The 22539-nt window shown below is 35.1% G+C and overlaps 1 protein-coding gene and 1 long non-coding RNA gene across 3 annotated transcripts in view; one reads left to right on the top strand and one right to left on the bottom strand.

Moving 5' to 3' along the window:
• The window catches only part of PLXNA2 (plexin A2), a 275925-nt gene that overhangs the window by 45945 nt on the left and 207441 nt on the right, over nt 1–22539 (top strand). The gene's annotated exons all lie outside the window — the stretch shown is intronic.
• On the bottom strand, nt 14950–22024 carry LOC120297445. The gene is made up of 3 exons (XR_005553799.1): nt 21842–22024; nt 18044–18153; nt 14950–15251 (listed from the first exon to the last, which is right to left on the bottom strand). It is a non-coding gene; the product is annotated as an uncharacterized LOC120297445 (long non-coding RNA).

Here is a 22539-nt window from a genome sequence, read left to right as displayed (position 1 = left end):
TTGTGGGTGCTTCATCACTGGAGGTTTTTAAGACAAGACTGGATAGTCACTTGTCTGAAATGGGGTCTGGACTAGAGAACCTCTAGTATCCCTTCCAGCTTTACTTCATTCCAATTCTAATTCATTCTAATTCTATTCTATTCTAAACAATTAAATCCTGTTTTTAATTAACTAGAATCTACAACAAATGGTAACAGGAAAGTGTAGAAACAACTTTTTTCCTGGAGAACAGGTCTTTCTCTTTCCCCCCCCCCCTCACCTTCTTCTATCTATCTATCTACCTATCTATCTATCTATCTATCTATCTATCATCTATCTATCTATCTATCTATCTATCATCTATCTATCTATCTATCTATCTATCTATCTATCTATCTATCTATCTATCTATCATAATTCCTGTTTCTAAGTTTCAGGCAGCCAAATGCTGATCTACCTGCCCTATTATACTACCCCAAAATCATCCATAGTAACTGCACTACTTGCCATATAATGCCAAAATCAGAAAATGATGGATTAGCATAATTCTTACATATAGAAATACCCTGTTACTGGACAGGACACAGTGTAACAAATACAAGCAAAGCAAAGTAAATTATACTACTCCTATAATAAGCAACCAATTAGCATGATATTATACAAAAGTAAGGTGTGTTGCTGCATTGGAAGACAATGGGAAGAAGAAAAGCTTTATTTTTTCTGGCATCAGAAGTTAACAATCAACTTTCTTGGGTTTCCTCCCCCAGAGAGTGGAAGCAACCTCATCTGTGGAGTGATTTTGTTAGGCTAATAACTCAGAATGGTGGATTTATGTCTCTTCCGGGAGCTAATTGTTATAGTCTCCTGTTCTTGATATGGGTACACAAAGCTGCAGTTTAGAAGAAATAAAGAACTGAACAATGGCTGAGGGCACTTTGATCCTTCTGGCACTAATGAGCGCTAACATATCTACTCTCATACAGGGATGCATGCTATTTCTTTTTACTTGTGCTCTACTTGTATATTTGCAAATGAATTAATCCCTATAATGATAAATATATCAAGGCTGGACAATATGAAGCATGAATGTATATTATTATTTTTCGTGCTGATTGTAATTTGCAATAATGTATTTGGGAAGAAAAAATATAGTTTTTGTTTCTCCTGGCTTTAATTTTTTGTTAAGCAAATTCTGTTTCCAGAGCTACTGTCACTCATGATCATTCGTTGAGAAGTCACTGTGCTTTTAAAGGAAAGAATGTGCAAGGCCTACTATTTGATTTTACCCGTCTGTCTGCATACTCTCAAACTCTCAGCATAAATCTGTTGGAGAAAATGATTTAACCTGAACTTGCTCATTTCTTTTCTAGGAAATTTCATTATTTAAGATTTATAAATGTACTGTATTGGAAAGGTCATCTGTCCCCTCAGCTTCAGAGTAATAGTGCATGTGACTCTCTTGCCTTTTGGAATATTTCACAAAAATAGGATATCAGAGGCAGTGTGAAACGAATTTGTATTTTCCAATAGTATAAATTTCACCTCCCTAGCTTCATTCATAGTGACCCTGATCTCTTAGTAAACTTTTAAGAAATGACCATTCATGCTTGTTTGAAGAACTCTGGTACTTCAGCTTGATTGCAATATAGGCATGGTCAAAAGAATTCTTTCCACTTATAGGCTGAAATAGATTTGCATTATACTGTCTGTTTTTCTAATCAGAGTTGCTGTAAATCTAGGAACTTCTTTCTCTAAGTGATCAGCAAAGAAATATCTTTCTTTGGTCATATGAAAAATATTCCCTGTGATTGTCAACGAAGTATTATAATATCTCTGTATTCTGTGGTCAATAATGTTTCTAGATTTTTTTAGTTCTTCACATGTCCACAACACATATTCTGTCAGTAATGACAGAGATATCACATACCTGTGTTATTTCGTTATCAGTCTACTTTCAAGCCAATACGTAAATACTAAAAATTACTATTTTCTGATTTTAATCTTACCAGATTTAGTCAGGTAAGACCAATCAACTCTAACATTATGTCTTAAAAGATAATATTAAAATTTGTTTGTCATATTTTGCTGCATTTTTCAGCATCTGTGTTGCTTATATCTTTCTTGTCATAAAATCTCTTCTAATAGCTTCAAATAGCACCAGAAAAGAGCTTGCTTTTCCTGAATATGGCCTTATTATTTATCAATGATGAGTGTCTGTATTAGACTTTGCTAATGCAGTGTCCAAAGGTCTGATCTATCTGGATATTTATAGGTAATATTCCAAGGCTTCTTTCATTCATTACTGCTGTAATCCCATTTAGAAGCTTGTTTGTCATTTTAAACTCCTTTGGATAATCATGCCCTATCCTAATCCTTTTTAACAGCACAACTGAACTGGAGAATTTCTGGCAGCTGCATACATCAGGAGTCCCCTGCTTTCTAGCATATGGTGGTTGTAGAAATAGTTACTCTCTCATGAATTGATGGACTTTTGTCATTAAGGGCAATGGGCAAAATTGCCAAAAGAACTCTGTTCTTTTCAATTTTTTCCCCTGAGAAGTTTAATGATAAGGAACATAATTAGAGGGAAGGAAGGAATAATACTTATATTGTGGCTCTTTGCAACATGAAAGCTTTTCTTTGGATCCAAGTTCAAGTTGGTTTTGTGAAGATTTATGAAATTTTGTTGGAAGAGTGATGCATATACCTTTCTGGCAGAGTACATTGGAACAGGCACACTTGTGCTGAAGTCCTACCACTGAGATTTTGAAACTCTGCATATTCTGACCTCAAGCAATGTGCCTTATGCATTCACTAGCATTGAGTGGTGGATACGGTCAAAGAAATTAGAAACATAAACATTGCCTTGTTAGTTAAGGTTTATACATGAGAATAAACTGGTCAAAAATATATATTTTCCATTATTTAAATCTGAAGCATAGTCACATTATTTAGCGAGGCCAAGTAGTTAATATCTTTGTAAGAGAAAATTCTGAATCAGGTACTACTGAGGAGCAGCTTCTATCCTTTGAAGCTAAATGTATTGAGAATCAGTATTTGTTTATACAACACATAAATTATCATTAGACAGTTTGCTTACAGGTTTCCATCTGGTCACCAGGAGGTGGCATCTCAAGTTTGACTTGAGAAAGATTTTATTTTTAAAAACACAATGCCATTTTGTTAACTGTTAAAAAAAATTCTTAGAAGAGCTTATTATGTAAGTAAAAAGGAAACGTTCAAAATACATATTACAAATTAGGAAGCTGCCATGTCAATCTATTGTTTAGTGAATTTTGAAAAGTTTTGTTTTCTTGTGTGCAAGAATAAATAATGTGCTGAGAAATAAAGAAGACATTCATTCTAGGAAGAAAAATCAATAAAAGCCTTAGAAGAGATCATGAAAAATAAGGACATATCTACATTTACAAGGATCAGAATAGATGGGGAAGAAATGGAGGTAGTGACAGATTTTATTTTTCTGGGCTCCAAGATCACCTCAGATGGGGACTGCAGCCAAGAAATTAAAAGACGCTTGCTCCTGGGGAGGAAAGCTATGGCAAATCTAAACAGCATTCTAAAAAGCAGAGACATCACCCTGCCAACAAAAGTGCGTATAGTCCAGGCCATGGTTTTCCCAGTTGCAATGTATGGCTGTGAAAGTTGGACCATAAGAAAGGCTGAGCGCCAAAGAATTGAGGCCTTTGAACTATGGTGCTGGAGAAGACTCCTGCGAGTCCCTTGGACTGCAAGGCGTTCAAACCGGTCAGTCCTAGAAGAGATCAACCCCGACTGCTCTTTAGAAGGCCAGATCCTGAAGTTGAAACTCAAATACTTTGGCCACCTAATGAGAAGGAAGGACTCACTGGAGAAGGGCCTAATGCTGGGAAAGATTGAGGGCAATAGAAGAAGGGGACGACAGAGAATGAGATGGCTGGATGGAGTCACTGAAGCAGTAGGTGTGAACTTAAATGGACTCCAGAAGATGGTAGAGGACAGGAAGACCTGGAGGAACATTGTCCATGGGGTCGCGACAGGTCGGACACGACTTCGCAATTAACAACAACAACAATAGTTGTGAAGCTGGATACTGAAAAGAATGAGATTGTCATCTCCAAATTATGGATTTGGAGAGGGTTACTGAAATTACCATGAAAGAAAAAAACAATCATTCCTGGTCCAAATAAAGGTTAAATGTTTCTTTGAACCAAATTTCTACTTCAGCAAATAGAAACTCAAAAATTCTGAGTACGTAATGCAATATAGCACACAAGAAAACATATTGTGTTTGTCAAAGTTTAAGAAATAGGATATAATTGATAAACAGATTAGATATACAGAATAAAGCAATTATTGTAATATCTTTGGAAGAATTAAAAGTTATTAAAGGTCAAAGTAATAAGCAAATGAGATTCAGTGGCATGTCAGGCAATGGCTATTCACCTTCATTTTTTTTCTTTTGTAGTTATGGTCAACGACCAAGATGTAAAACACAATATAGCAAGAAAAAAATGAATTGCAGTCTATCTAGGGAGAGATCAATTTGCCAGCAAATATAACTAGTATTAAATCTAAATGTTTCTCATGGCAATTCTACTTGAATAAACTTTGATAACTCTCCTATATATAGTATTTCTCTAGATCTAGTTAGTAAAAATGGATCATTCTTCTCACTGGACTAATGTGTACTGTAAGCTGCCCAGAGTCACTTTGAAATGAGTTTGGCAGAAAATAAATAAATAAATAAATAAATAATAATAATAATAACAACAACAACAACAGCAGCAACAACAATAATAATGAACATGATCCTAATAAGGGCACTACTAATTCAGAGTTACATGGGTTGATAAGAATAGTTCAATAGAAAGTGCAAAACTATCTCAGACACAAGGCACAGATGGTCTTGTGATGGTTTTTGAATATGCTCTAATCCATCAATGGCAAAGCTAATGAAAAATATTCTGTGGAGATGGGAGACAAATAATATATTAGAAAATAATTAGGTAAGGACAGCACAGGCTGTCATTGCAGTAACAAAACGCTTTGCTTATTTTTCCATGCTTCATGAAAAAATACTTGCTTTTACTCTCAAAATGGTTTTCTTAGGTCTTAACATCAAAAATTGGGCAGACATTTTTATGTTTCAGATCCAAGTTTATATTTTTCTCAATAAGAAATAGTTATTTGTATAGTTTTAAATCAAATTAATTAAAATTAATTAAATTTAGCTTACTCAACTAAATTAAACCAATACTTAGTAGGTTTTTATGCAAGCATCCAACAAAACAATAGACTTCTAACAAAATAAGATTGTTATATACACTGAGAGGAATATGTAGAAGAATTCATGAAAAGTAGATGTCCTATTAAAATATAAGGCAGACTACACAGAAGTAGGTAATTCAGTAAATTTGTGGGACCCAACATATGTAAGGTTTTATTCACTAGCATGAGTGCCTTGAATTGGGCTCATAACATGAGGAACAATAGTGCTGGAAAGCTTGCCAAACAAATCTCTTTGGTCACAGTATGCAGAGTTAGATAGCCTTTGATGTACTCCAGAAGGCTGTGGTTCTCCTCTTTTGTTTCACCAGATGATCTTGTGTGAGTTTACTAAAGTAGGTTTGTATATATGTGTGAAATACTACAGGGACAAATTACTATATAGTTTAATATGTTAAATGCATGTTCAAATGCACACTCCAATTCACAAGCCTATTAATCTACAATACAGCTCTTGTATGTGAGGAAGTGAGGAACCAATTTCTGGCTTGAAAGAATAGCTGTTAGGGCACAAGGCCAAAAAACCTAGAAGATAGAATTAAGAAAAGCAAATACTGTACATTCCTGCCTGGAGCTATCTGAAGCTCAGAGGAGAAGCATTAAAGGAGATAGTACAAAGTAGAGATTTTCCCTGGTTACATCCAGAGACAACAGAGTTACAGATCTGTTGTCTATAAGATGACCTTTGCAGTTTGACCAAAGAAACCAGTTCTTTAGACTAAAGCAAACATTCAAACTTTGATTCCTTCCCACTCCTAGAGGCAATAGTGTACAATCCTTTAAAGTATCAAAACAGCCTTTTACTGTCTTTCTTCTCCGATTTTTCACAATCTCCATAGTCACCATGTTTATTCTGGGTTGTGGTTTCACATGGAGAGAGAGAGAGAGAGAGAGAGAGAGAGAGAGAGAGAGAGAGAGAGAGAGATTGGTGAGAACTTGACAAACAGCATCCATTTCCCACAGGGATGTTGCATTGGGGTAAGATTAAATTCTCCGGGAGTATGGAGTCTGGTCCTAATCAGGGTTCCAGGAAATCAAGGCACTGTGATATTAAAGATTCTCTGGCAACATTTTGATTAAAACAGTAATTTTAATAAGCATAGTTCAATTGTTAAGTGCTCACTGAACGCCTAATTATACTAGTTATAACTCCTAAATTACTTAAAATCCCCTTTCTTTTTTCTTTTCCACTTATACCTAGAGAGGAAGAGTTGCCTGCTCAATAATTATCTTATAATTACTTTTTAAAAATAAATAACTTAAATAACTTTCAAATGTGTTTCACGTTTAGCAGTAAGGATGAGAGGAAAAAAATCAAATTAATATCAAAGTCTATTTGTCCTGGACAGCTTTATTCCTTGAGAAAAGATATTTTTGAAGATAGCTCTCCCTTTGTCCTTAATTATTTTCCGTCAAAGTCTGTGGGTGGAAGATTATTGGAGAGAATATTTTTGTAGACAATTGTGTAAGATGACTTTGAATCTATTATTATGTTTGAAGAGAATGTGCATTTTTAAAAGGCAAAGGTAGTGTTTATAATGAGAAGAAAACTCAAACAAGATGCTGGGATAGGTCAGATCAGCATTCAACCTCTTTGAAGATTATGCTAACATTTTTTTCTGTTAAAAGTAAATTGAAGAAGTGAAATTGCTTTATTTATAAAGCAATAGCTGTTGCTTTAAAAATAAAATGCAATATGAAAAGTAGATGGCATTTTCCATCTCAGTTGAAAAAGAACCTGCCACTTTGTTCTCCAATAATATTTAACAAACCTTGTGAAATAGTGAAAAGGTTGCAGAATGACAGTGGTTGACAAGACTTAGTTTATCATGACCAGCCAGATTTCAGTATTGGACTCTCCGGTATTTGCAACCTGATTCTAAATAAACTAGCTTGAAATTCTAGATGGAGAATTCTGGGAGTTGAAATCCTCACATGTTAAAGTTGCGAAGGTTGAGAAATACTATCTTAGGTATGGTTGGGTTCAGACCAAATCATAATGGTGTTTATTTGCTTATGGTTCAGAGTAATGAATGATTCCTACCGAATATAATTTACTACTGTGTGAGAAACAAGTGAATAGGCATTTTAGCAAACCCCCTTTTAAAAAAGTTATATGTGAATGCCTTCATGAAGCAACTGTGCTGAATGTAGTAGCCCTGAACTGTCAGAAAAGCTCATTAGCTTTCCGAGTCCTCTCTCAGAAAGATATAAAGTGATCAAATACCTGAGCCCGTACCTTGCTAAATTAACTTAGAGACTGAAAGAATATTTACTAAGGTTTTTTTTCCTATTCTGCAGAAATGTTTCACAAAGGGAAAAGAAATACTTTAATGTACCTTGCTGGATCACATGCAGATCCCATGGAGGTTGATGATCTATATAATTATTATAGTTTATAGTTTGCTGCATAATAGTGTTCTTTGTTATGCAAACATAGCTACCTCTATAATCAGTTGTCTTTTTAGAAAAATTATACCTCCGCAAGATTCTCCTAGAGACACTGGGCTGTGTCAAAACTGAAAGTTCTAAACAAAAAAGAACTAGCTGCTTTGATGAGGGGGGTGCAGTATATTATCAAGAAAGGTCCTGTTAAATAACAAGCATACAGTAATTTACTTTGGTCCTAAGTATTTTGCAAAAGGGGCTACATTTGAAATTACTTAGTAAAATACTAGTTTATCATTTTGTATTTTGGTGTGTGTATTTGGAAGACAGCCTTTTATGTCAAAACATTTTTTTTTTTAAGGATAACTTTAAAGTAGGCACTACCATTTAACCTCCTACTGGAAGTGCAGGATTTGGTGTTCTATGTTGCCTCTGTTCAAAATCAAAACAGATTTTATGACCTAAAACAAAACAGTTCTAAATCACTACATCTAGGGTTCAGGTTCTCTGGTTTCTTTACTCAAGACACAGCTGCTGATTCTGTGATGGGCTTTCATCTGTGACATGTGTATGCACAGGATTGCTTAAATAGCAATGCCTGTGGCAAAGCCGGGAAACTATAAAGATTTCAGCAGCTTATTCAGGTTGCCTGAGTGATGTTTCTGGAAGGAGCCATGTGTTTATGTAAGGCCAAAGTTTGTTCACTTTATGAAGCTTTCTAAAAATGATGCTACGGGAGGGTGCAGTGGGAAGGCTGGAGGGAAATTAGATATTAGCCACATTTTAGAGCATAGTACCTGTGCAACAGGTTTTCAACCAGGATAGTGATAATTACAAAGTAGTACTCTATCTGTAGACTAATGGCTGAATGATAATTTTTGCTCTCAATATGATCACTCGTTCCTGGAATTTTCCTTGCTCCCAAATGTTTGTGCATTCTTTCCACTAGTTGAGTTTACTAGCACAAAATTACTCCTAAAAGTATGCATATGCAGATACTGGTAATCATTTTAATCTCATGATTACCTTCATGACTAGTAGACTTGTCCTAGATCAATACAGAAAGTATTTAGCTTACGATTTTGTGGTACAGGGTATTTATGTGTGTGTGTGTATTTATGAAAAATGACACATCTACTTACACTTATATGTATAAGTGATAATTTTAGCTATAACTTCAACTATATTGTAGTAATCAGTGTTATCTCGGTAGCCCTAAGTTATGCTGATCCAACTACTGATGCTTTATGTATCTGCAGCTATTCTGTGTTTTGCTGTTTTCTGGGGATTGTCTGTTGGGAGCCTTCAAAGCATTGGACTTAGTGACCATCTGTAGAAGTTTGAAATCAGTATCCTGTTCGGTTTTTCATTTTCCTTCCCCTGGTAAAGTTCTATTGCAATGCTACATGACTTCCATTGAGCATAGCAGATGTAGGATGGCTTGCTAAGGGCTGGATTCCAAAAATGGGTGAAACCAGACCTTATCTTTAGAGAGGAATTCAAGAGTTTATGAAAGGGGATGTAAAGATCCATAAATTTAAGGAATCTTTTTTGTCCTTCAGAGTCCTAGAAAATGCCAATGGGGCAAAAAGGTTATCTTAACTTTGTCACTGAGTTGTGTCATAATGAAATAAGAACAATTTCAAAAACTCTAAATACTTCATATCTTACATAAATGAGCAACTATGCAGGTTTTACAAGTTCAATTTCAAACACTGTAAAACAGAAATTAATTCAGTTGACAGTAAGGTTAGCTTTTTATCTTGTGAAACACATGTTCTAGAGGGAAACAGACACTTGCAGTAAACATTTAAAGCTTCATTAAGTCATGGACAGAGGTAATTGGCAATATATTGGAGCAATCAGTCAGGTGTTGCTATAAGTAACATGAAGAAAGTCATTCCATTATTGTTGGTTTTAGTTTTCATTTTTTTTAAAAAAAATGTATTTATATTGCATTTAAATTTCCTCTTCAAATTGGGCATAATCTAATTTCAAAAATATAATAGTGAACAATAGCTGACTATTCCTATGTTGCTTCTAGTTTATAGTTCTGTTATCTGTATTTTTTTTAAAAAAATAGCTAAGCTCTTTCACCAAGACTGAAAGAAAAGTGATCATACTTTTTTGAAGGAAACAGGATGAAACTACGTAGATCCCTTTACCTACTTAAGCTTAAAATTAGAGTTTCATCTAACCACTCAAGGTTATACCTGAACTGAACAATCATGAATATAAATGTGCTGTTCATAGTTCTGGATTTTTCTCTAAGTATTATCTTCTATTGTGAGAGCCTGAACAGAGTTACCATAACTGTAATGACAGATATGACAGTTGAATTAATTTATGGAAGGCACTGCTAAGAGATGTGATGAATATTGTCATGCCTAAAATGCTTTAAACTGGGATTAGATAAATTTCATAGTGATTTTTTTCCCCTTGGATATCACCCAAGCAATATTCCTCTGAGTCCCAGTTGGTGGGAAGAGAAAATAGAAGTAGAGTAGAAAGTTATCCTCATGTTCTTCTTATGCAGTCCCAAGTTTCGAGCCTGAGAAAGAATACTGGACTATATAAACCTTTGTTCTAGTAGGAAGGATCAAGAGTATTAGGGAACAGTTATTGTGTTGGGCAAAAGTTAACCAATTCCTCCTTGATAATGCCAGTAATTGAGTCAATTGCATACATCTTATGCAGTCTCTATCTCTGAGATATTGCCTTTCTAATGTGTTATTTGTGCAGTGTATTTTTATTTTTATTTGATCAAATTAAGAATTACCTTCACCAAATATAGACATAATAGAAATAAATTTTCTTCTATAAAGTTCATGTAGTTCTTCCTTTCCAGTTTTTTTCTCGTTATCTTTCAAAATATATAGATATAATCTTAGAAAATTAACATCCTAGTACTGAGTTTAAGTGAAGTAGAATGGAGATCTCCAATGATCATTTGGATCATTTTTTCAAGCCTTCATCGTCTTTGCAGATATAATCTATAAAATATATGTGTAAAAAAGTTCAGATAATTATTGCCCCAAAGTTCAAAAAGCTTGATTTCTCATTGTTGTTTGTAATATAAACATATTAACTGGTGTAATTAAGATTTACCAGTAGTTCATATCATGTGAAACACTAAGTTCAAAGCATTTATAAGGAGAATGTGAATTATGAAGTTATATTCCCAAAAGAGTTCTATGGCAGCCTTTGATAACCCAAATTAGAGGGGATGCCTTGTTGACCCTCTAGAATTATTGAAATATAAATCATATTATCTTTTAAAATTAATCCAATTCTGTGAAGATAGCATAAATATGCATGTTTAGTAACTGCAATAATGTCAATGTGCAGGTAATCATACAATTACTGTCATCTGTGTGAAATGTTGACCTTTAAGAACCAATGAATTAAATAACTGTCTTTGGGGGCTTCCTGGTCTTAATTCTGTAAGATCAGTCAAAGCCTGACAGATGCCTCTGCCCTCCCCCTACCCAGTTTGAAGCCATCATTTTCTTGTGGATCAAAAATATATAAAACTGTCCTTCCATTGTGTGTTTTGCTAAAATTGGCATAGCTTTATGCCAATTACTAGTGGGACTGGCATCCAGAAAAACCTTAGTAACAGACACCAAAATAATGTTTTGATCCAAGTCAGTAATTGCATTGCATGCCTTACAGGTGTGTGAATTTAAGTGTAGTTGTGAACTTTTCCATCTAGGTAAGCAGTGAGAAATGAAAGGAAGATGAAAGCTATAGTGTAACATGTTTGTAGTTGGCTAAGAATAAGTGTGCCCATACATTGTGCATTATGTGATAATTTATAGTTTAGCTTGACCAAGTCAATTGTGGATTACTAAATAAATTAAAACTTGGAGTTTAGTGTTATGTGAAATCCCATAAATGAGTGAGGTAAGTAAACTAATGATTATATGGATATATATTGAATTCCATTACTTTTTCTTTTTTAAGAACTATGTATTAAAATCAGGTCTTACAAGTTTAAATCTATAGTTGTTTGTTGAATGGCAATGATGTCTAGCATGTAATTATGAACAAAAAAAAATAACTTTGTCCTCTGTCATTTAGTACAATCCAGATTTGTCTCTTATATTTATTTTCTCTAAATTCATACTGCACTAAGAACTTCAAAATGATGAGCTGTACTGTCTACATGCATGCAGTTGCTACACATTGATTTTATTACTCCTACTGGTGTGTGTGTGTGTGTGTGTGTGTGTGTGTGTGTGTGGTGCATAGACAGACAGACAGATAGATAGAATGTAGTACATATCGTATATTAAATGAACAAAAATATCACAGCAAAGTTCATCAACTTCCAGTTCTTACTCACTGAGTGATGGATAGCTTTAATTACACTGAATTACTCAGCATCTCCCCAGAACTCCCTAAAGTCATTAAAAATAGATTTTCTGTTTGAACTCCTTTCCCTACAACAGGCCTCCAAAGTGGCGTGCCACAGACAGGAAGGCTCATGTGTTGATTTCTAGTCAGAGAGGTCAGCTGCTTGTTTTGGTAGCAATCACTGAGGTGGGATTGGAAGAATAGGGCAGGGAGGTCCAGAATATCACCCAGACAGACACATTTACTTTTTATTTAAGCCATTCTTTCTACTATAATAGCTTATGGCTTTGGTGGCTGTTCAAGAAGAAATGTGATTCTAAATGCAAGGATTGTGGAATGTCCCTATAGACCTTGAAAAATGGAGCCAATCAGGCAATCAAGGAAAACTGTAATGAATCTTTATCATTTAATTACTGGGTAGGAAGTTCAGTAATTAGGGAAGTAAAAAGTGAGCCTCAAAGCTGTTATGTTAGCTAAACAAAAAAGGTTACTGTGCTCTTAAGAGTCTCTTAGAACAGTGAGAGGAAGAAATGCTAGGTTAATGCTGGCATTTTCATGTTTGTAACTGAGAATGTTAAATAGTATTTATTTTGAAATCGCCAAAAATAAAAAGAGAGTAAATGGCATGTAAAACTCTAGCACATCATATTTTGCGAATGTTTTATGTTTTTGTTCTTTTCATTAGAACAAATTACCAAAATTGTTTGTTGCCAAAAAAGTAATTATGCAATTTATGATCATAATAATGATGTGTTGAGGAAATGTTTTGAGAGACTGATAAGAACTTATCAATCTTTTGGAATTTGGATTTTGAAATCAACTGTGTTACCATAACATGCTGTTGCTAAATGTATAGCAGGTATAGTTTTAGGTAATGCAACTTCTTTTACCTACTTAATTTAGTTTAGGAGGTATCAGTTTTTGCAATCATACTGTTAATTTACAATCATACTGTTATCAGTATGATACAATAAAACATATAATGATGGTCTTTATGGTTAAAGACAATATTTGACATTCTAAGAGCCGTGGTGGCACAGTGGTTAGAATGCAGCACTACAGGCTAACTGACTGCCCATTCCAGGAGTTTGATCCTGACTGGCTCAAAGTTGACTCAGCCTTCCATCCTTCTGAAGTAGGTAAAATGAGGACCCTATTTGTTGGGGCCAATATATTAACTCTGTAAACCATTTAGAGAGGGCTGTAAAGCACTGTGGAGTGGTATATAAGTCTGAATGCTATTGTTATTGCTTTTGCAAAACTTCAGATGCTGCAGCAGAGCATCAAAGTTGATTACATACCATCATCAACCTATAGAAGCAACCATGATAGATACTACTTTGGAAACTATTGTTTCCTGTTTCTTGCCCTAGGGTACAGTTAGAACTGTTCAATGATTCTGATTTCAAAGGAAAAAGATGCTCAGGATCATCTCACAATACTCATTAGCACTTCTTTAAAGAACTTGTGCCTTGTCCTGGCATTGCTGAGTTGCTGCCGGGCAAGCCTGGATAAAGGAACTGACAATAATTGCTATGTGAATGCTCACAGATGTTCCAAACCATCATTTCCCTCTTGAATCCAGGTTTAAATACTACTCAGGTTTTTTTTAATCACAGGACAGTTATGTCTCCTACTTGATACTGAGGGGGATACTCATAGGGGATGTCTGAAAGAGGATTGTCTGTTTAAAGGAGTTATATATATGAAAGATTATATTCTTCGATCTATTTTAAAGAGCGATGAGAAAGAACTGGAGTTTTTAAGTTACCGATTAACAGTTAAATGTGCATAGCAGAATGAATAAATGCAGACAGTAGCTGAACATTTTTCCTCCTTATTTGAGATATATTTCTTTTTTAAATCATAGTACTTCTACATTTGTGATGCTCTATGTATAAATATATTTTGTATAAATCTGAGTCCTCTTTTTCTTTTTCAGTGATGTTTCATGGCTTTCTTAATGATCTTTTTCCAGATTTATCAGTTATTGTAATGTTACTCTTCTCTCCTTAAGCTGGAGGAAGACTTAAGCTATCTTGCTTATTGCAGTTTCAGTGGAAGCAGTCTGGAGCGTTAACATTGATGAAAGCAATAGAAATAGAAATGTAAGAAGTACAAAGTGATAAGAGTTAAGATTAAGGTTCCATTATTTGCAGGAATCCTGCAGAAGCATTTGTCATCTGGACCTATGGGGCCTCTTTAGTTCCCTTTTTTTTCATCCATTTGCAATTTCTAAGACTGGAGCTATCTAAGTAGCTTTTGTTCTCAGGATGTTATAGTGAAGGAAGAAGGCATCACTGATATTTTTTGGAAGAGGATATGGTGGCTCTGATTTCAACTCTCTTTAAATCCCTTGCCTTCTATCTTAGATCATCCATCAGAAAATAGCTATTTATTTTGTAAATGTCAGTTCCATACATTGACATTCCAATACCTGATTCCATTACTTTTTAACAGACATGTTGTCATTCAGACATGCAGGCACTGAGCAATGTCAACAGAGGGTTTTTCACTCAGTTGTATAAAATTAGGAGCTCTTTGACTTTGCTGGAATATTCTGAAAAGAAATGTGACAAATACATATACAGGAACTGTTTGGAAAAATATTGTAAGTCAAATCCAATATGGAATATGTATGTGAGGGAGTTGTTCAGTTGCCTATTCCATGATTGCAGCACAACATAATGATAAGGCAAATTCTGCATAGATCCTGATTGCTAATTTGGTTTCATAAGCTTCAAGGACAGATTTCATAGCAATAACATAAATTTATGAGGTTAAAATGGCTAACTAGAAATGACGGACCTTTTATGGAACTGGTAAAAGAACTGCTGGTAAAATAATTTGGTTACATAAACAAGTGTCTCAGAGTCTTCCCACATGGAGAAGCTTTGCCTTTTCTTGCCATAGTTAAAGTGCCAGAAGGAGATAACAGTGAGCCAGATGGCTTCCATGCTATTTTTGAAGAAAGGTGAAAACTCTGCCCTTTATTAGTTGCTTCTTTGTCTTTATCACCTGCAGCATAAAAATGGAGGTGGATAGAAGATGCAATCTTTCCATTTTTTTTCCCCTCAGTGTCCCTGGGATTTGTCTTGTGACTGACACCTTGCATTCTCTTTCATTCTCTGTTGGAGAGCTAGAGAAACTCAGGCAGGAGCCGATAGAATAGTACCTTAATAAGTCCATCAAGGCATAACAGAGAGACTTCTTGCTCCTCCAGTCAGGAAACAATTCCCCTATAAGGATATGAAAGGAATTCAAGTGATTATGTATTTTTAAAGCTTTAATCAGGATATCACTTGGAAAGCAATTATTCATAGAGCAACACTTACTACTTTTCTATCTTGGATTTGTGTAGATTTTGTTTTCTATTAACTATGGGTTATTTAGTTTGCATCTATCTTGATTGTCCAACTATCTCTCTTTCTCTTCAATCCCACCATTGCATCTGGCTGCATAGCTCCCCGAAAAAAGACGGCATCCAGTAGTACAGCAAAATGCAGCTAAATAGGAATAGCTTGTTTTTAAGAGTTGAAAACATATGCAATATATTATTAATATGTTAAAAATAATAATAGAAATCAATTTTCCACAACTATAAGTGAAACTGTACTTATATTTTTTCTAGATTTTTATATGAATAAAAGTATTGTGGTTGGTCTGCAGGATGATAATGCTAACCTGAAAACAGAATAGTTATACATATATGTGGTAAAATTTGCTTTCTAGCTATGCTCAGCAAGGCAACCCATTTTGTGACAAGCATCTTCTTAATGCCATACTTTTAAAATGTCAAAATCACACAATGGCCCTCAAAGTGTGAACATTCATGCAACATGAATATGCAACATCAGTGAAATGGTTTATTCTGGAATTCTAGTATATAATACTTTTTAAAGGAATTACAGTTTTAAGAGATAAATTTAATATATCATTCTTGGCTGTGATAGAAATGGTGTGTCAGAAAATTTATTTTCCTGTCAATCCATATTCATCTGATTTAGTGCTAAATGCATGGGTTTGTATGTATGTGCATATGTTTGGCTTCAGCATTTCAATTAGGTCAGTCTGATAATGGCCCTTGCATCAAAGAATTTATCATATTGTGTTAAAGCTTCTGCATTCAAGGTCTCTGATCTAAAAACTAGAACATTAGCTAAATAGTGAAATAAGCACATATTTTAATGTGTTAGTCACAATAACACTGATGCTGCTATTACTAGCTTACACTTTCTGTCCAAATGTACATGTTTGTATGTATATATTTTCCAACTCCTTTTGCTCTATGTTGTTCTCTATGTTGCATGTAATCTATGTAGAGTCTCTAAGAAACTCATTAGACTCTCATCTGATATATTTATGACCTTTACTGCTTTACCATATCTCTCCATTTAACTCTTCTCCCTTAAGAAACATGTCTATTGGATTTGGAAAAAAATATTACACTAGCCCAAGATTTCTGAACTGGAGTGGTGGTGGTAGAAGTAGGATTTAAACTCAGAAATTTTCAAAAGAATGTAAAACAAAAAAGATAATCCCATCCCATCTCTAAACTATGCCTTCTGAGCAGGAACTCTGTTCTTGCACACATTTCTGCAAATGAAATGCAACCCACCCACCCCCCATGTAATACAAACCACAATTGAGCCCAAACTTTCTGTTGCTATGTGAGACATTTGTTAAGTGAGTTTTGCACCATTTTACGACCTTTATTGCCACAGTTGTTAAGTGAATCATTGTAGTTAAATTAGTAACATGATTGTTAAGTGTATCTGGCTTCCACATTGACTTTGCTTGTCAGAAGGTTGTAGAAAGTGCTCACATGACCCTGGGACTCTGCAACCATAATAAATATGAACCAGTTGCTAAGCATCTGAATTTTGATCATGTGACCATGGGGATGCTGACGGTCATAAGTGTGAAAAACAATCACAAGTCACTTTTTTCAGTGCCATTGTAACTTTGAATGGTCACTAAATGAATAGTTGTAAATTGAGAATTACCTGTACCTGCTCTTAAAAGGGATATTCATGAAAGTCCTGCATAAAACCTGATGGTCTCACTCTGAGAACCAGTTGTGGATCTTCTGCAGGCAGAAGAAGGAGATTCATGATTCAAATTGCCCTCCCTTTTCCCTGGAATTGCCACCTTCCGGCTCTGGAATTCCTGTCACTCAGCAACATTGTGTTTACTGACATCCTATGGTGTTTTAATTAAAGCAATTGTCATGGGACACTGTGCAAGATGTGAATTTTTCTTTCTTCACAGAGAGGTAAAGCAAGAGCTGAGTCTGTCACATGAAATGTTTGCCAGAGGCCACAGAGGCTTTATAACTCTGGCTTTTTAATGTGATGAAGCACTTTGCAGTCCTGTCATGCCTTTCATCAAGGATCTCAAAGCACAATAAATTAGAACTTGCAATCTTAGCTGGAACATTAGGCACACAGCAACACTGGACAAAGCCACTTGACATGAGAGTTTATAGCTAAGATGGGGTTGGGCAAACTTTCACAAGGATGGACCGTAACACTAATACTGAATTAATTAGCTACAGAAGCATTTCCTGGTTCCTTTCTTGAGTGCATCTTGGGGATGCACTCATTTTTGTCTGTTTAACTCTGCATATCCAAAGGATAATCTCTTTCTCAGAGGTGTATCATGGAAGCTTATAGCTGTATGTAAAAATCCATGACTTTTAGAAACATCTACAGTTTCTGTGATTCCATGACCCTTATCCAGACCTGATTATACAGATTATAAAATTCTTAGACAAATTTTACTTCAAAATAAAAGCAAGATATTATTTTGTTTTTGAATGTTTCCCTTAAAGATGGTTCATACACTTCTTTGGAATGGAGAATAGTAACTGTATTTCATAAGTGCACATGCAGGAATAGATTTCTGCCATATTCAAAATCTTTATTGTGAGTCAGATCATATACCTTTAAGTACCTAACACAATAGGCTCATCCATGTCATCCAATCAACAAGAAAACGGTGTATCAGATGGTGAGGGAAGCATACGAACCTAAAGTTCTTCCTCTGTCTCATTGGATATCAACATATCCTGATGGTAATCAGTCATAGGATTCCTGAGACTTTTATTTTCCTTCACAGAAAGCAGTTTAAGATTTATTTCTGTAAACAATCAAATATGAAAATGGATGTTTTCAGGATTTTCTCCAGAGGATAAGCAAAGCTGCCTATAGGTGTGAGAGCCCACTGCATGAGTGGACTTTATAAGTCTCTATAAAATCAACACCTGAAATTGTACCTAGGAACCAACTGGTAATTAACATAAGAACCACAGTATTAGCCTTATATGTGCCTAACATAGGTCACTGCATTCCAGACCAGTTGTAACATAAAGTGCATTGTAGTATTCTGAATGGTAGTGAGGACATGAATTATTCTAGTTAGGTTCTCCTGTACCAGGTGAGACTTTAGTGCACCACATAACCTGGGCAAAAGCCTTTCTAGCCATGTCTTTCTTCTGCAGCCTGAGCAGGAGCCATGAGTGCAGAAGGACCCCAAATTGTACATTGTTCCTGCATGGGTTGTTTAAGCCTGTCCAATGATAACACTGATTTGTAGAGAAATACAATACACAGCAGTTCTGGGTTCATCTTCAACCTGCTCTTTTTAATACAGATCCTTACAGCATCCCAGGACTGGAATAAGATGCCAACAACCACCCCACATAACGTGGAGTTTGTAAAGCAGGCGATTCTCAGCATATTGATGGTATCACAGCTCAAGCATTTAAATGAGAGGAAGGAAAGCCTGATTAAAACTTTCTCATTGTTAACTTCAGTTATGTGTAGAGTACCTATCTAAACATATTTTGCCTTCAAAAACCATTCCTGGCATTAAAAAGTATGGCTTTGCTATGCAAAGGGGAGCCCAGCATGTGCTCTCACTTCTTTTATTAGCACCATCTCCTAATATCAACATTGTTGTAGAAGGACTTGAGTTCCTGTTAGGGGGTCATCCGTGGGAAAGAATATCCATCAATGTATTTCTGAAAAGAATCCACTGGAGCAACATTCATCCTACCTGGTTTTGTTAGATTCTATTTGCTCCTGAAATCCATTGACAGATGTAACCTAGTATTTCCATTCCATCTCAGATACAAAATTTGGTTGACAGTGGATGATATTAAGACAGAATTAGCACTTTCTATTTAAACATTGTGGCTTAGAAGCCTTTCAGATAAGAAAGAAAGAAAGAAAGAAAGAAAGAAAGAAAGAAAGAAAGAAAGAAAGAAAGAAAGAAAGAAAGAAAGAAAGAAAGCTTGTGCATCTTGCTTTGTAGAGAGATTGAACAGAAGCTCACTTTTTTGGATTAATTGTTTTTATGTATGATAACCCTGTAATTATCATTCTGAAATGTTCCTGAATGTGAAATGCCATACGAGGGGAAAAAACTGATGATTCCATAGAACAAAATATACAATAATATTTGATTTAGACCAGTACAATTATGCATTTTGAATCACAAAATGAAAGAATGAGTGCAAGAAACCAACAGAAAATAAAATTAAAATTGAGGAAAATGCATGGTTACTATTTGTTACGTTGTTTTAAAAGGTATAGAGAAAAACACATTTGAATTAGAAGCCTTCCCCATCTTAGTGCTCACCATGATTTTCACGTAGCATTGACCCAGCTGGCAGGGTCTCTTAAAAAAAAAAAAAAGCTGAGCACTAAAGGGAAAAAAAGGTGTGACTTGCCTGAAAGAATTTCTTGAAGATGTATTTATTTATTTATTTTCATTCATTCATTCATTCATTCATTTATTGGGGGGGGGTGTTTACAAGTAACTCAAGGTAGCAAACATATCCAACACACTTTTTGCTTCTCCTTTTCCCTGGGAGATGGGTTGGGCTGAGAGAGAGTGACTAGCCCCAAATCTCCCAGCTGGCTTTCATGGATAAGATGGGACTTGAACTCACAAGCTACTGATTAATTGATTACATTTCTAGACCACCCAGTAGAAAAAGCCAACTCAGTGGTTTATGAAACAGAACAGAAACAGAAAATATTAAGCCAAAGCAGTACCTACATTGGCAGACATAATACAAATGATATCCCATTAGATTTGCCCCCCTTCCTTAGTTCTGCAACCTGAATGATGCATAGGTATAAAAAGTATGGGGATACAGCAATGTAATTTATAGATGAACAGGACAGAAGCTCAAACAACAAATTTAAAAAGCATACAAACTGAACCACTTAAATATTCAAATTCTAGATTAATAACATGGGGGAAAACTACAAGTGTTCCATAAATGTAATATGAAATGCATTTATAAAGACAAATCAGTTCAGTTGAAACTCCAACTGCAGATTTTGATGCATAAGTTGTATTTGGACCTAAGGACCATGACTAATTTAAACATGTTGTAAGAGGTTAATTTAATGGGGAAATTTAGAAGAGCAATGCAATGATGACAGATATTACAAAACCTGCATTTCAAGAGCCCAGTTGTTTACAAAAGCTACATGCCATAAAAATGCATCCATAGATACCACTTAAAATTTCAGCAACACGGAAAATTCTGGTGGCATTGACTAAAAGAAATGAATTAAATGAACAAAAACAAGAAGAAACAATTTAAAAGAATCTACAATGTAAGACAATCGAACAATTGATTTTAGAAAAGTCTGGCAAAGACTAGATAAGAATGTATATGGACCCAGGAGATAAAAATAAAGCAAGTCTAAGAGAATGTGCTAAGATGCCTTTTGTAGAACAAATCTTCAGTCAATTAACAGGAACAGGCATATAGTTTTTCATGGATTGTAAAGTACTGAATTTCCATAAATTCATTTCAATAACAAAATGTTCAAATTCAGTATTAAAACAATTATGTGGCCAGATTATTGTTTGTGAGCTGATAGCTTCAGATATTATATAAAATATATCCTTTAAATAGATATCTTAGAAAATGAAAATACCAAGTTGCCAGTGTAACAATATCGTTACACTGTTCGTTTTTTAAAAAATAAGTCAGGATTTCTAGGAATAGCAAAGCTTAACTAAAACCTGGCAATGCTGACTTCAGGATTAAATAAAATATTACTAAGAGATAATTATAGAAATTTTTAATCTATGATGAAATATTATTTAAATAATAGGAATTACAAAATACAAAACAAAATAAAAGTTATATTCAGATAGAGCAGGGATGTCAAACTGTCAGCCTGCAGGCCGGATGTGTTATGTTGAAACGGCACCCACCCCATTGCTGGCGATGGAAAAAAAGTTGTGATATGTTGTGACACGTCATGTGACATAGTGAGTTTGACATACCTGAGGTAGAGAAATGTCAATAATTTTTCAGTGCACATGTTCCTCCACTATGTACTGTATAGAAAACAGTGGATGTAGAAAGTCTACAAAGCAGGAAATACACTTGCCCAAAAATACTGAGCAGCATAACTGGAAGATGTCAATAATAATTACTAACATTTGAGTAATATCAACAAATGGTGTGTAGCTCATGGTACTATTTCCCATAAGTTAGCCAGGAAAATATGAAATAAATGGGGAAGAGGTAATTTGAAGAAGCTGATATTATTGGCTGTTTCATGATATCTTTTTCATCAAACTCAAAAACAGAAGCTAAAACCATATTAATTATTAAACAAGTAATATTCTGGAATTCTTGAGGGAATTCCAGAATATTAATAAGAATAGAACTAACCTTAATTCAGTTGGGGGCAGAGATAAGAATGTCCCATAAGACAGAGAAGGCCCACCTCCTTGGGGTCCCCAAATGTACTTGCCTTGACAGACAGGACCTGTAGCATGTCTCTCTTACCAGATGTGATGGGGTGGGCAGATGTAATCAAGGAGAGCAGTTCCTCAAATAACCCAGTCCCATGCCATGAAGGTCTTGAAAGGTCAAGAACAGCACCTTGAATTGGGCTTGGAAGCCCTGACATATCCTTATTAGTTTACTACTAAATTAATTTACGCTAACAGCCACAAGTTTTGGCACAGATCAAACAATAGCATTGCTTCCCTTAGGAAAGGATTTAACATTATATTTCATTCAACTTGGCATAGCAGCAGGTCTCTTAGAATGTTATCACTACACTTATTTGTGACTTCATAACCACTGATTTTTTTTTTTCTCTTCTCCTCTCCCTGGAAAAATCTGTTAAGTGGGATCCAGGAAATAAGAGAAAGAAGGGCCTTATTGGTTTCAAATGTAGAGAGGAACTGAGTTCTCACTGTATCAAAAGTATTTGGCATGAAAGTAGCTTTTGTTCTAGGATACACTGATTCCTTTCAGCTTCTGACTCTCCAGCTGCTGGGAGCAGGGCAGTGTTTTGACGGACTGAGCAAATGCAATGCAGTCAGTTGTTTTAATTCCCAGCCAGTTGCCGACATCACTCACAAGAATCAGGAGAAAAAAAAATGGGAGAAAAAAGAGACTGGATTCTTAGTTAGCTCAGCATAAGAACTACATTCGTATGGCAGGGTAGAAAGCAAGCTGATTGCTGAATGTAACAG

Source organism: Crotalus tigris, unplaced genomic scaffold (genome assembly GCF_016545835.1).
Source record: "Crotalus tigris isolate CLP2741 ecotype Arizona unplaced genomic scaffold, ASM1654583v1 scf7180000023618.1514416, whole genome shotgun sequence".
NCBI lineage: Eukaryota > Metazoa > Chordata > Lepidosauria > Squamata > Viperidae > Crotalus > Crotalus tigris.
Note: the sequence above shows the minus strand (reverse complement) of the source record. Positions and strands in the feature narration are given on the sequence as shown.